Genomic DNA, 15,092 nt, shown 5'->3' with positions numbered 1-15,092 from the left:
AGAGGGAAGACGTTTCGTCAGTTGAGGTGACAATTACAGTTAGACTGTGGCCGTACAGTCAGAGAAAAGTGATCGCTTGGACGGAAGTAGGCATTTTTCAGTGTATGAATGAAAACGCATGCGAAATCGTGAGACGAGTTGAGAAAGAAGGAGAATTGCTGCAGAGGGAACGAGTGACGTCAGCATAGAACCGCGCTGAGATTGGTTAGTTGTCATACGTCAACGAAGAGTCGCGCTGAGATTGGTCGGTCAGCGTAGAGTCGCGCTGAGATAGGCCGATTAGTGAGAGCCGCGTAGGGATTGGTTGGTTGGTTGTCATTGGGACGTAAACAAGGAAGAGAAAGAGGAAAATAGTAGGGTATCAAGGATGAAGTGTTTTAAGAGTTTAAGAGCACTCTTTAGGAGGAATAGAAGAAATTTATATGCCGGAGAAGAAGCTCCACCAGAAGGCACACCAGCTTATCATATGGCAGTAAATGTAGGCTTACACTCGATACTATGGATTTCCGAGTGGAATAAGCTAACTGAAGGGAATAAGGAACTGGCGTTTCCGAGATTCGGAACGTTTAAACTAGATGTATTGAACAAACTAAAAGCGGTAATGCTTGCAACGAGACCTCTACCGAGGCCAACACAGTTTGAAGCCCTTAGTGCATGGTTTAGAGCAGCACATGAAAAGAGCGTAAAGAGGCGCCAAGAAAGAGTGAGAAGATCGGTAAAAGCAGTGCAGGACGCTAAATGGGACGATGAAGCTAAAAAGTGGAGGGTACAAAAGATAGAAGCAGACAAACTGTACCCGATGCTGGAAGTTACGGGAGAAAAGAAACCTCTAGAGGAAGAAGAGGAAAGCGAGACAGAAGAGGATCTGATAGAGAGGCTATTAACGGATAGACCACCTCCGTACAGCGGAGGGGCTGCAAGTCCCATATTACCACAAGAAGACGGAGCTAGGTGGGGGGAATATAAATCGATCCCAGTAACAGAGTGGGATGCCAAGAAAGATGAGGAAGTACCTCAATCTAGTTCCGAACAGAGAGTGGTGGGAAGAGTAGTGGTCCAGAAGGTGCAAGAGACACAATATGCAAGGTCCTACCAAATGCCAGACGCTTTACAGGTACCTGTTACCATAGGCCCTATTGTGTCAATCTACAACCCAGAAGGGGTCCAGCAGGAGGAACAGGCACGATGGGACAGGGAAAGGGCAGAGATGGAGAATAGGAATACCATGATGAATCCTCAGAGACAGATACTAGCACCGATGAGTCGGAGTACCCCATTAGATGCCGCAATAGGTCCCTGGGTAGAACAGGGGGGTCAAAGAGGGCCAATGGACTTAAGGGGACCAAAACCGAAAACCCATAAGGAATTAAGGGAATACCTGAAAGAATGGGATACTGCCGAAGAGATTCGGAATAAAGGTTTAGAAACAGGAGCAGAGTGGAGAGACCAGGATAACAGGATCCTCTCTCATTGTGGAGCCGGCGAAAGCAGCCCGGAGTGGGAGAGAGGGAGTCAGGAAAGCAGAGGAATTAATTGTCCTACTATCAGCGGCAATAGGCAAATGTGCGACGACAGGAGTACAGGGTGTGGCGAAGTGCCTCGCGTCACCTTTAGTGAAGGAGAACGAAGGACGCAGGAGTACCGTAATACTTTCAGATGCACTCACCGTACCCCTGGTGAAACTGTGCAACATTGGAATCACGGGAACATGGAGGGTCGTGAAGGATCTCGCCATGCATCCGGTGAACGCGAGCGAAGTCATGAGAATATAGGGAGTCGCGAAACGTCCCGCCATACTTCTGGTGATCAGGATCGAGGTCACGGGAGCATGGAGGGCCATGAAGGACCTTATCGGTTATTGAGCGACACCAGACAGCAAGCGAGTTACAGTGGTTTTGAACAGAACGGTGGATCCTATCTCGAATCTGGAGAAACCGAGCCGAAAAGACGCAATGTAGGGATGGGGGATGGAGTAATGTTCCACCACACCCCACGGGAAGATGGAAAGGCTTGGGATCTAGAGAGGTGGGAACAAAGAGATGGAAGGAAAACTCCTCATAACTCACCTGTGTTTAGGCGTAGGGCGCATAGTGGAGGTGAGAGGGGTATGAGCGAACCACCTAGGACTGACATACTGAGAGCTGAAATAAAAGCAAAACGGCTCGATGTAATGAGTTTGAAGTCCGACTTAGATGAAATAATTGATGGCACAGTGGCAATAGAGAGATTAGAGTTGTACGCACCAGATGAAATATTGTTTTTAGCCAAGGACGTTACTCGGAGAGCGAGGTCAGCTCATGAAAATTTATCTAATTTGGCAAATAGGTATATGATAGACCTGTCACGAACCAAAGCTTTACAGCCCAATCATAGGCTAAATTGCACAGACCTAGATTTGGATGAACGTAGAACGATTGGACTAAGAGTACACATACGGGAACTAGTCATGTGTATCAGAATATGGAGAGATCTGGATAGATGGGAGGAAAAATGGTCTAAGAAGGGATCTGTCAGAAGAAGTGCAATTGTGAAGTCCCAGGACACAGACCTAATGCGAATGGAAGCTTTCCCTTTGCGAGAAATCGCGAACGGAAACTACGTTCACGTACCCTGGAGTAGGGGGGATTTGGCGGCATTTACCAATTCCTTCCCAAAGCTTAGAGAAAACCCCGTTGAGTGGTACAAGCAGGTAGAGAGGTTCGTGAAAATCTCTAAGGTGCTGTGGATCGATTTGAACACATTGTTCGATATCGTAGTACCCGGAGATTTGTGGACGGCATGCAAACTTAGTATTGAATGGCCTACTTGCGAGCCTCCGAGAGATACCCGGACAAATGGTCCATCGGATAGAGTCATGGAGAAATACGAAAGAGTAATAACATGGCTAAAAGAGAAAGTGCCAGTGCAAGATATAGACTGGGTTAAGATAGATCGAACAACTCAGGAGCCCAAAGAGACAGTTCACGAGTTCTATGAGAGGCTACTGAAAGCATTTAAACAATACAGTGGGTTAGACGTAATGGATCCTAAGGACATAGGACAGTTTGTGTCGAAGTTTGTTTTAGGATTAAGACCAGACATAAGCCTGATGATACAACAGCATCTGATCTGTTGGCAGAATAAACCTTTAGACGAAATTCTGAGGTATGCAAGGTACTGTAGCGATGAGATAGATTCGAAAGCGAAGAAACTCAAGGAAAAATTAATGCTGGTACAAATGCAAGCAGCTGGAAAGGGTGGACAGCGGCAACAGGGAACAGGAACGCAAGCAAAGAAACAGAATAATCAGAGCAGAGATGAGGAAGAAAGACCGAGACCGAGAATGGATATCGCGACACTGAAAAAGACAACAAGGTGTCATCAGTGTAACGAAGTGGGACATTGGCGACGCGAGTGTCCTTACAATGTTGAGACAGGGGGATTAGAACAAGAGGAGGAAGAGGTACAGAATAACGTGGTTGAGGGAGCCGCAGCCCGGAAGGGAAAGTTTATCAAAGGGGGGACTCAGACTCCTCGAGCCCCGTTTCCTCAACCACCTCGCATTACAAATGGAGGGAAAACCTATAGACAAATGCCATTGTTTGTAGGAGGAGAAGAATGCTACTACGTTGATCCTCTTACAGGACAACGAGTGAATAGGGAGGAAGACTGTACTCTAGGAGCAGCCCTGGAAGTAGATCAGAGAGGACCATACGTAGAGGCTGAAGTAGCTGGATGTCCTACAACCTTTTTGGTGGATACGGGGGCCACTCGATCCACGTTGAGGTCAGCGGTAGTCCCAGGTTTGCCAATATCGGGAGAGACGATTCAGGTGGTAGGAGTCGCAAACAAGAGGATGACAAATCCTTTGACGGAACCAGTATCAGTAAAAATAGGGAATTACAGTGACGAACATCAGTTTGTGATCTGTGATTCTAGCCCTGTGTGTTTGCTAGGAAGAGATCTGTTGTGTAAACTGAATTGCACAATACATTGTACACCTGAAGGAGTAGAAGTACAGACTAATGATGAGGATGCCGATTTTAAAGTTGTAAACTCGCAAGAGTGCGTGGAACTATATCCTACCTTAACACTGGAGGAACTTCCACAGGATTTGAGGGAGAAAGTGTCAGCTGAGGTGTGGGATTTTACTGGAGAAGAAATAGGACTGATCAAAGGAGTAGAACCAGTAAAGATCTTGGTAAGACCCAATGCTGAGTATCCAAGAACTCCACAATACAAGTTGACTCCAGAGACGATTGCAGGGATAAAGCCTGTGATCGAATACATGATTAAACAGGGAATACTGAAGGAGATCGTGGGTAGTCCATGTAACTCCCCGATTATGGGTTTGCAGAAGCCTAGTGGAAAATACAGAATAGTGCAGGATCTTCGGAAGATTAATAACATTGTTGTCTCATGTTGTCCAGTGGTACCGAATCCATCAGTGATATTATTTCAGATACCGTTCCAAGCTGAATGGTTTACCGTGATAGATTTGTGCCAGGCTTTCTTTTCGATTCCTTTAGATGAAGAGAGCCAGTATCTTTTCGCTTTTAAGCTGGAAGATCGCGTCTTAACGTGGTGTCGTATCCCTCAGGGGTATACAGAAAGCCCATCGATCTTTAACCAGCTATTAAAAAGAAATCTTGAAAGTCTAGTACTGCCCAAGAACTCGGTTCTAGTCCAGTACATAGACGACCTCCTGGTTGCGTCAGAAACTGAGGAAGCTTGCAGAGAAGACACCATAACCTTGTTAAATCACTTGGCCGAGAACGGACACAAGGTGTCTCCAAGTAAATTGCAATATTGTATGACTGAAGTGCAATACTTGGGCCATAGGATTGAAAAGGGAAAACGGAAGGTGTCTCCAGACAGGATAGAGGCGATCATGAAAATGAACGCGCCTACAACACAAAGAGAAGTCAGGATGTTTCTAGGTATGGTCGGTTATTGTCGGCAGTGGATAGCCAACTTTTCACTAAAGGCAAAACCGTTACTACAACTGACGCACAAAGGAGTAAGTGATCCGGTACCATGGGACAAAGATTGTTTGATGGCGTTTTTGCAGCTGAGGGAGGACTTATGTCGTGCCCCGGCTTTAGGGATGCCGGATTACACAAAACCATTTTTGCTTTACTGCTGCGAAAGAGAGGGATGCGCGTTAGCAGTTTTGGCCCAGATACATGGAGATGCGCGCAGGCCAGTGGCGTATTTCTCGGCTACATTAGATCCAGTAGCCGCAGCGTTGCCCGGATGTCTCAAATCCGTAGCTGCAACGGGTGTCAGCATTGAACGTTCTGAAAGTGTAGTAATGGGTCATCAGTTAGTTGTGTATGTACCTCATTCTGTAGAATTGTTAATGACCAGGACTAAGACTCAGCATCTGACGAATAGCAGGCTCACACGCTACGAGCAAGTCATACTGGCTGCCGAGAATGTGACCCTAAAGAGATGCTCCGTCTTGAATCCTGCAACTTTGATGCCACTTCCAAATGAGATTGACGACGAAATTTGTACAGACCATGATTGCCTTGATGTGACTGAACTATGCACCAAACCGAGACCCGATATTGTAGATGAGCCATTGACTGACCCCGATGAAATATTCTTTGTTGATGGTTCATGTGTAAGAGACAATATCGGTCAGCTGAGAGCAGCTTATGCAGTTTGCACAATTACGAGAGTAATAGAAGCCGCTTGCCTGGAAGGAGTACACTCCGCTCAGGTAGCTGAAATTGTTGCTTTGACTCGTGCTTGCTTAGCGGGCGGCAAACTTCGAGTCACCATATACACCGATAGCCAGTATGGTTTCGGGGTAGTTCACGATTACGGGCAGTTATGGTCTCAAAGAGGTTACATGACCTCCTCGGGTTCTCCCATTAGGAATGGAGAATTCGTGAGACTTTTGTTAGAGGCATTGCAAGGCCCAACTGCTATTGCAGTGGTCAAATGTGCAGCGCATACAAAAAACGTAGATTTTGTGTCACTAGGTAACCGCTATGCGGATGAAGTAGCGCGTTACTGCGCAGAACAAGGATATTCTCACACTGATGTAAAAGTGGGGGGAATCCAGGAAAGAACTGAATTGACAATGTTGTTGGATACTGTAGATACGTGGGATGAATTAAGAAGTGTTCAGGAAAATGCACCAGATGATGAGAAAAAGAGTTGGGAAACAGCAGGTTGTTCCAGAAGTGAGATGAATTTCTGGATCTCTGCCGATGGGAGAGCAGTTTTACCAAATGAACTTGTTAGTCCAATGGCAAGGAAATTGCATGGATCAGCGCACATAGGTAGAGATGCTATGGTAAGAGTATTCAGACAAACGTGGTTTAATCCCAAGTTTAGAGTAGCGGCAGAAGCAGTGTGTCAGCGATGTACGATCTGTCAGCAACTAAACGTGGGAAAGAGAACACCAGTTACGTTGAGTCACATTGGGAGGTCTGGGGGGCCTTTCAATAGAATGCAGCTTGATTTTATAGAAATGCCTAAATGCAATAGACTCAGATACGTTTTAGTGATTGTTTGCATATTTTCTAGATGGGTTGAGGCTTACCCTACACGTAGGTGCGATACACTTACGGTAGCAAAATTGTTACTTAGAGAGTTGATACCGAGGTTTGGGGTGCCATCCTCTTTGGAATCGGACAGAGGAACTCATTTTAACAGCGAAATAGTAAAGATGCTATGTTCAGCTTTGAGTATTGATCAGAAGTTACACTGCAGCTATCGACCAGAAGCTTCAGGGATTGTAGAGCAAATCAACAGCACGATAAAGTCCAGACTTGCCAAAGTTTGTTCAGCAACATCCCTGAGTTGGCCAGACGCACTTCCAGTGGTTCTTATGAGCATACGTAGCACACCGGATAGAAAAACAGGTCTCTCTCCACATGAAGTGCTAATGGGGAGAGCTATGAGATTGCCATCGGTTCCGACTGCAGCTCTAGTGAACATCACAGACGATTTGATCTTGGACTACTGTAAGGGACTATCTGATGCCGTTAATTCTGTGTCCCTCCAGGTCCAGGCTGCAGAGGTTCCATCAGCACAAGATTTGTGCCATGACCTGAGTCCGGGAGACTGGGTCCTGGTGAAGAAGCATGTCAGAAAGAACTGCTTAGACGTGCGCTGGAGAGGACCGTTTCAAGTCATACTTGTGACGAATACCGCAGTAAAGTGTGGAGGTCTGCCAAACTGGATACATGCCTCACACACCCGAAGAGTGCCAACACCTCTAGAAGAAACAGCTCCTCTCTCGGATGAGAATCCAGCGGAAAGCGGAGAAGCCATAGAGGGGGAAAGCCAAGCTGTGGAGGTGATCGAAGAGGCTGAGACTGAGACGGAACAGGTCGACGAAGGTCAAGACACCAGTGGGACCGAAGTCGCCTCAGGAGAAGAGAGTAATTGGGAGATCGAATCAGACACTGAACAAATAGAGAGTGACCAAGAAACAGGTCCAAGGACAAGGAGTGGGAGGACAAGGAGTGACGAAGCTAGTTGGCCGGAGAGAAGGAGAAGGCCAAGCTTGAAAACAGATCAAGAAAGAACACTTGTCCCGATTGCTGAAGAATCGGATCAGGAAGAGGAAATTACAGACTCAGGAACTGAAAGTCCAAGGAGATCGAGGAGGGTACGTGTGCCCTGCAGAAGGTACGCCACCCCAGAGTGGACTTATCTAGCAGATGTCTTGGGGACAGAAATCTGGGAGAGTGAAGAAAGTGAAAGTAATCGATCACGATCCATTTGTGGCAGTGGAGATATGGATGTTGACGCCTGGACTCGAGACTGAGGGATTACTGACTTTCACACTTCCCATACCCCCATATTTGAGTCAAATTCAAGATCTAGTGCTAAATAGATTACAGTTTCCGACTTTTGGTCATCAAATTCCAGAGGAAGAAGAAAAAGTCATTCGTTTTGAATTATTAGAAATTGTTGTGAAAGCTGCAGGTGCGAGAATAATTGTTGATGCATAAAAGACTTTTGTATATAAACGATATAAAGAAGAAGATAACCTAGCGCCGAGTGGAAAGAAGAATAAAATTAGGGATTACATTTAGAGGACGGAGAAGGGTTAGGGTTGTCTGTTGCTAAAGAGAAAAAGACATTGGTTGCGAAAAGAGACTTTTTTTTTGATAAAGAGCACTTTACAGACTGAGAAAGCAAATAAAGCGAACAAAGACTGGAAAAGAAAAACTTTTTCGCAGAAGAAGGAGCTAAGCTGGTTGATGACATGGAGAACGGCAACCCAAACCGAAAAGCTAGATGTATAGTAGGTACACTGATAGCAGTAGTAATTTTTCTCATAATTACAGTAGTGACAATATCATACATAATAGGACATGAAACTGATAAAGAGACAGTAGATATAAAGCCTGTAACGACTTTGAGACCTGCTCTTGTGGGGAAGAACGAGGAGAGCAATGTGATATGTGAAAAGGCGTTACTGGCAGATGAAGCTCGTAGATTACATGTAGACGAGTCACAGGGAAATTTTAGGTCAAATGCATATGCTAAACTATTGTACGAGTATATCGATGCCATGGAGGCCAAAGATTGCTATGTTTGTATGCAATTGCCGGCTTCTGTAGACGAAGGCATTAGATATCATCATCTCCCACTGACTTATGGGATAACTTGTAGTTTACTGCTTAGTATATTTTATGGTAGGGAAGGATTCGAGTACTACTTTTCAAATTATGATTCGGTACTGCCTGAAGTTCCGAATTATAAACAAATGAATAAGTGGGACTATTATAAAAAGGAGGATAGATTAGCTAAATTCTTTCTTCCATGGGATACATTAGATACATCATACGCACGCAGAAATAATCTAACTTGCAAGGTGTCAGAGGTTGAGAAGAAGTTCATAGGACAAGTAGATGATAGATACAGAAGGCAGAAGATTCTAAAAATGTCAGGACAATGGAAAACAGATTGGACCAAAGAAGAGAAGGCACATAAAAAGAAAGGGAGCAATGGTCCAATAGCATTGGATAGAACGCAGAAAGGAAAGTTATGTTTAACTCGAAGCAAGACGTATTATGAGAGTGTATTTGTAGGTGAAGTGAATTGCGAACATGCTTTTCGTTTAGAGTACTATACGAAAGATTTTATGAAAGGAATGCAAGCTATTCCGAATGTGTATTTTGTATGTGGAAGAAGTGCCTATGTAAAACTACCTGACAATTGGTATGGTTCGTGTTACTTGGCAATTGTCTTCCCCAAAATATATCATGCAAAGGATGTAGTGATAATAGAAGGAAAGGCTTCGACGAGAGCGAAAAGGGAAGTAGGAGATGCAGAAGTGGTTGGAGACGTATTTGGAGCGATGTTTCCTATGTTAGGTTTAATACTTAACGATGTTAAGATCAGGAGACTGGCTACAGTAGTGGATAGATTATCTGCAAGTACTGCAAGGTCATTAATGTTAGTAGAAGGCGAGATGCAGTCGATTAGAGCAATGGTTCTTCAGAACCGACTTGCTTTAGATGTACTGCTAGCAAAAGAAGGCGGAGTTTGTAAGGCTTTGAAGGTTCAGGAATGTTGTACTTATATTCCTGATAATTCAAAACCACTTGAGAAAGTCATACAAAACATTACACAGATTCACCACGAAATCGAAGATTTATCAAAAATAAACGTTTGGGAAAAAGTCGGTCATGGAGTAGGAAAGGTTGGAAGTTGGTTTGCCAACCTTGGTAAAAGCATAGTGTGGTATATAATAAAGCCTGTATTGATAGTATTAATTTGTATAATCACATTGTTAGGTTTAGTAAAATTGTATAAATGGTATAGGTCGAATCGGTTACAACGAACAATGAGAGAGCAAGAAAGGAGATTAGCTGTTCTACAAGATCAACAGTACAAAAGCTTAAGAGCTCTCGAAACGATGAAAAGAGGGAATATTGTAACTAGTTCTGTTTAAAGTTGTTATTCAAATTGCATTTAGTGATGACTCCTAAAAGTCATCAAAGGGGGGACTGAGAGAGCGCAAATTTGAATAAAGAATATGTATAGGCCATATTTACAAGCACGTCGTATAACGTAGGAATGAAATGTATATCGTAATGTGAAGTTGACACTTATAGCATATAGATAACTGATGTAATCCAAAGTAATATAGGAAATGTAACTGTATTCACTTTAGGACATGTATTAGATTTAGAAGGCCCATATACGTAGTGGGCTGATGTAGAAATGGTGTAGAAATGCTTATGAAATGTAGAAACGCGTAAAGTAGAATTCATGTACGTGTGTAATCTTAAACTGGAGAAGCGGCGAGAAATGAAACGTGAAGAAATGCGTAGAACATGTATAACACGATATAGCGAATGAGAATATAAAGTTATACTCTATGTAGTTTGTATTCTATGTATAATGTATTCACACACGTAAGACTTTGCTAAATACGAATATATATATATATGTTAAAGGTTATACTGTGTAGAAAGCTTTTTGCAAGAAATGTTAGAAGGGTTTAGGTCATTTGTGGTTCTAACCTGACTGACCAAGGGTTAGCAGGAGCACAGTCCGCTGTATGTAATTTAGTGGGCTGACAGGAGTCGTGAATAGCTGATGTGGACGTGAGAGCCGAGAAGTCTAGCACTTGTTAGATTTAAGGTGACAACGCTGGACAAGGTTTATGGCCTGAACGTGATAAGAAGCGCTTAGAATTTGAGACTTGTTTTGAATGACCATTCACAGGACCTAGAAGGGTCAAAGAATTGCAGTTGTAAGTTAAAGTCTTGTTTAAGTTCATATGACATTTGATCTGAAAGTGTCAGTAGAAGTCGCCAACAAGAAGACGAAGATGACATCTAAGGAGAAAGGTCAACTTAACGGACGACGCAAAGAGATGAAGCAATGGAAGAAGCCAGAAGCTGACATCATCGGGGAAAGTCCGTGGTGGGCGTCAAGGGGCGTTCCACCCACACTGTGATTGTGTATTTTAGGGACAGCACCCCGGGGATAAGATAGCGAAGCGAAGGCGAGAGGGAACAGCTCGGAGAAAGAAGGACGAAGAGTAGATGACTTGAGCAGATGCGCTGAGAGAGAACAGAGCGCAAGAGAGCAGTAGGCCGAGGACCCTTAGAGAGCGGATGGGTAGGCAGAGAGGGTACTGCTTCTTAAACTTAAGATACCTTTAGAGGCTAAGAGAGTTTGAACTTCGTTGGAAGTCAAATTGCTGACACCTTTTTAGGTTAGGAATTTGCGAAGTAGGGATGTCACCTAGTATAGAGTAGGGACAGATTTAACTTGATTAATTTCTCTTTCTGTAGATGACGCAAAGGAACCACTTCACATCGATGCTTTAATTGGCTGATTCTCGAATTGATTCTGTATTCTTTTGTATACTTATTGAGATTATCCTGAGAGAATTGTATTTCGCATTTAAATCTGATTTTATATAAAACTTTCAAAACTTCATCAGTTGTCAGTGGTCCTTTAGAGTTGCGTCAGTTTATGGGGTTTATCTAACCTATGTGGGGGTTTGTCTTTTACTCAATGACAGGGAAAAATCGATCCAAAATTGACGAATGAGATAAGTTATTAAATTGATTATAAATTGATATCAAAATCTCATTCCCCGCAGCCTCTAGGTGGTTTCATTACAAACATCAAACTATTTATTTTTCACCACCATCTTTACTCTTTCCATATCTGTCCAGTAATCTCTACCTGTCCCAATAACTGAATCCTTTCCCACCTTTGTGTTATTCAAGACAGGCAAAACAAAGTATTACATTTCTTTTTTGAAAATGTTCAAATGGTGTAACACCTGTAGTGGAGTGGGCTGTCAATCTATACAGGTTTCCTACGTTTGATCCACTTTCCAAAAGAAAATCTTCAGTTGTTTCCTTGAAGACTAATTGTACACCATTATCTATTAATTTAGTGGAAGGAACTCCTTCCCTACTAAAGATCGGATCCAGAAAAGTAATCACATCACGTCTCCACAGAATAAGTAACTGTAACCTCAGGTCACAATGAACAAGTCTAGTAAGACAATTACACACTTGTCAACACTGTATATACTGGTGGACCCAAAAATGTCCAACACAGCATCATTCCAAGGCTCCTTGGTAGCTTTCCTAATACCATGGGCTGCACTCTGCACTTCAGGATCTTGTTAATATTAGCGCACTCCACACATTCTCTTACTGACCTTTCAATCTGAATAACCATACCCGGCCAGAAAATACACTTCTCTCAATCTTGCTTTGGTTTTGAAATGCCTGGGTGACTTTCATTGGTAATGCCAATCAGATTACACCTGAGAATGGCTGAAGGAACCAATCTTGTCTCTCCAACCAACAACCCATTGCGCCATGAGAGTCAGTCTCTGGAATTCCAAAATGTATACATCGATCTTGGAGTTAGGCCTTGTCTTTCCAACCTCTGTATATACATTTAAAAATCTCCTGCAAATCTGCATTAGTGTCCATTTCCATAAGACATTCCTCTTCTTTAACGGTACCTTCTCGGATCACTCATACTTCAAAGTCAAAATTTTCATTATCATCATCATTCTGGTCATCAGCACCACTCCTTTCCACAATAAGGCATGAACAAAAGTCAGTCAAAACATTCCTCACACTTGGTACATATGTCACCTTAAACTGAAATTCTTTGTAGTGACACCACCCATCTTCTAGTTCTCCCTGAGATAGCATATACTTTTTTTTCTCAAAAAAACTTCTTTAAAGGCTTTTAAACCATTTTAAACAAGAATTTATTTCCCAAAACAATGTTCTCATTTTTTTAATTCCCCACTGAACAGACAAGGCCTCCTTCTCTGTTACTGAATAATTTAACTCAGCATCTCTTAGACTTCGAGAAATAAACAATACGGAATGCTCAGCACCATTTAAGCATTTTAACAATACACCAGCCCAAGGTTAAGCAGGGTTATGAACGTCTCTGCAAAAATGGCATTGAAGTGTGATCAAAATGATTATATGTTTATTTTTGATGCATTGGAAAAATTGGGAAAGTCACAACGCAGGTTGAGTATGGATTGTTTAGATGAGGCAGGATAAACGTATTATAGGCACCTGGAATGTATGTGGCCTCAATGATGCTAAGAAGGGGGCCCTATTTTCTAAAAAACTATGCATCTTGACATTTTATGCACACAGGAGACGCACATACCTCGGGGGAGGCGGGATTGTCTGAAGCTGCCGGGGTTTCATTTGATAGTATGCTCTAAACAGTCCTCAATGATAAGAGGAGTGGCTATTCTTATGAAGCGGGGAGTAGGGGCCTGCAAAAGGGTCCGGAAAGATCGAATGGGGAGGTGGGCCATTGCTGAATTGTTAATTAGAGGTGGTTAAGCACCTAAATGTTGAATTAGCTACTTGGTCTAGTCCACTCCTTTTATGTGGGGACATGAACATTAACATAGCAAGTGATTTTAATCTTGCAAAGGATGCTAATTATGTTGATAGGAAGCCAAAAGTGTTTAAAGCACTTCAGACTCTACTTCAAGAGCATGGGGCTATAGATATATGGTTTTTGCAAAATAAATTGGATGATGGATACACATACTACTCGGCCCCTCACAATAAATACGTCAGGTTAGATTATGTTTTTCTCTCCGAGCAGGTGGCAGCTGTCTCTTCTATTTTTTCTCCTCCCCGGATCCTATCGGATCATAATCCATTGAAAACCGAATGCCCGTGTCCGTGGATCAGACAACCTCCATGTGAGTGGACATTTGAAAGAAAGCTATTATTTGATGAGGCTTATTGTGCTCATATTAGGAAATGGATAGTCGAATGTTTTAATATTAATAGGGGCACTGCAATAGATCAGACAGTTTGGGGCACTTTGAAAGAGGGTTTGCGTTGAGAGACCAAAAGCTTTTCCTCATACAGGTGGAAGACAGAGCAAGAGCAGATCAAGAGTCGGATGAAGGAGCTAAGGGATGCAGAAGTAGAACTCGCTCTTAAAATTAAGCATGGTAATAATATAGAGTCCGGTCAACAGGAGGTTGCAATATTAAAAGCCAGACCTTTGGAGTCTTTTGGACAGGACCTTGCCACAAAGTATCTGCAATATCGCACAGCGATGTTTGAGTTTGGCGAGAATTCTGGCAGGGTTCTTGCCAAGAGACTCCACCAGCGAAATGTACAGAGTCGTGTCATAAAAATTCAAGATCAAATGGGAGTAGTACATGACACTCAGGAGGGGGTAAATGAAGTGTTTTTAAATTACTATACCAACCTGTATAAGGAGGATATGCCGAGGCCTCAGACAGAGATAGAAGCAGAGGAATTTTTATTAGGGGTTGATACTCCCAAGCTGTCTCAGGAGCAGTGTGAATTTTTGAGAAGAACAAGATTCCTTTCTGTGTTATTCAATGTTAGGTTTTGTGGCCAACTGGCCTACTATTAGTATTTGCACTTCTGACTATACAGAGAGGTTCAGTTATATAGGTACTTATTGTTACACCACACTAGAGTGACTTTCTTTCTCTCAACGTTTTATTTTCATTAGTTAAAAACATTCATATAAAATCATCACATGGCATTTCATATCCAACATATATATTTGAGCATTCCCTAATCTAATACAAAAGTAAATCCTATTCTTGTTGTTGCTCAAAAACACAAACACAAATTAAAAAGCCAATCCTTTTGGCATATATTGTTTAAAATCCTTAAATTGTATGTCATATCAGGCAGTCCTTTTGTCGACGTGTTTTGGTGCGTTGAGGTCTTTTAGGCACCTTCCTCAGGACAGACATAGATTTCAAAAGTTGTACTTCTCTCTAAAATTAAATAAAAACAATTAGTTTCTATTTTTGTTGAGATTTACTCACTGTCTCTATAGTGTGGGTCTCTCATTGTACCTTAAATCTCTCTATTTGTTTATTGACAAAAGCAATCTTACTTTTATTGCTAGTGTTACGAATCTTCCCACTTCTTCTATTTAGGGGACATCCTAAATAGAAGAAGTGGGAAGATTCGTAACACTCTAGTGTGGTGTAATAATAAGTACCTATATAACTGAACCTCTCTGTATAGTCAGAAGTGCAAATACTAATAGTAGGCCAGTTGGCCACAAAACCTAACATTGAATAACACAGAAAGGAATCTTGTTTT

Source organism: Lissotriton vulgaris, chromosome 2_1 (genome assembly GCF_964263255.1).
Source record: "Lissotriton vulgaris chromosome 2_1, aLisVul1.2, whole genome shotgun sequence".
NCBI lineage: Eukaryota > Metazoa > Chordata > Amphibia > Caudata > Salamandridae > Lissotriton > Lissotriton vulgaris.
The sequence above is the reverse complement of the archived record's forward strand: the minus strand, read 5'-3'. Positions refer to the sequence as shown.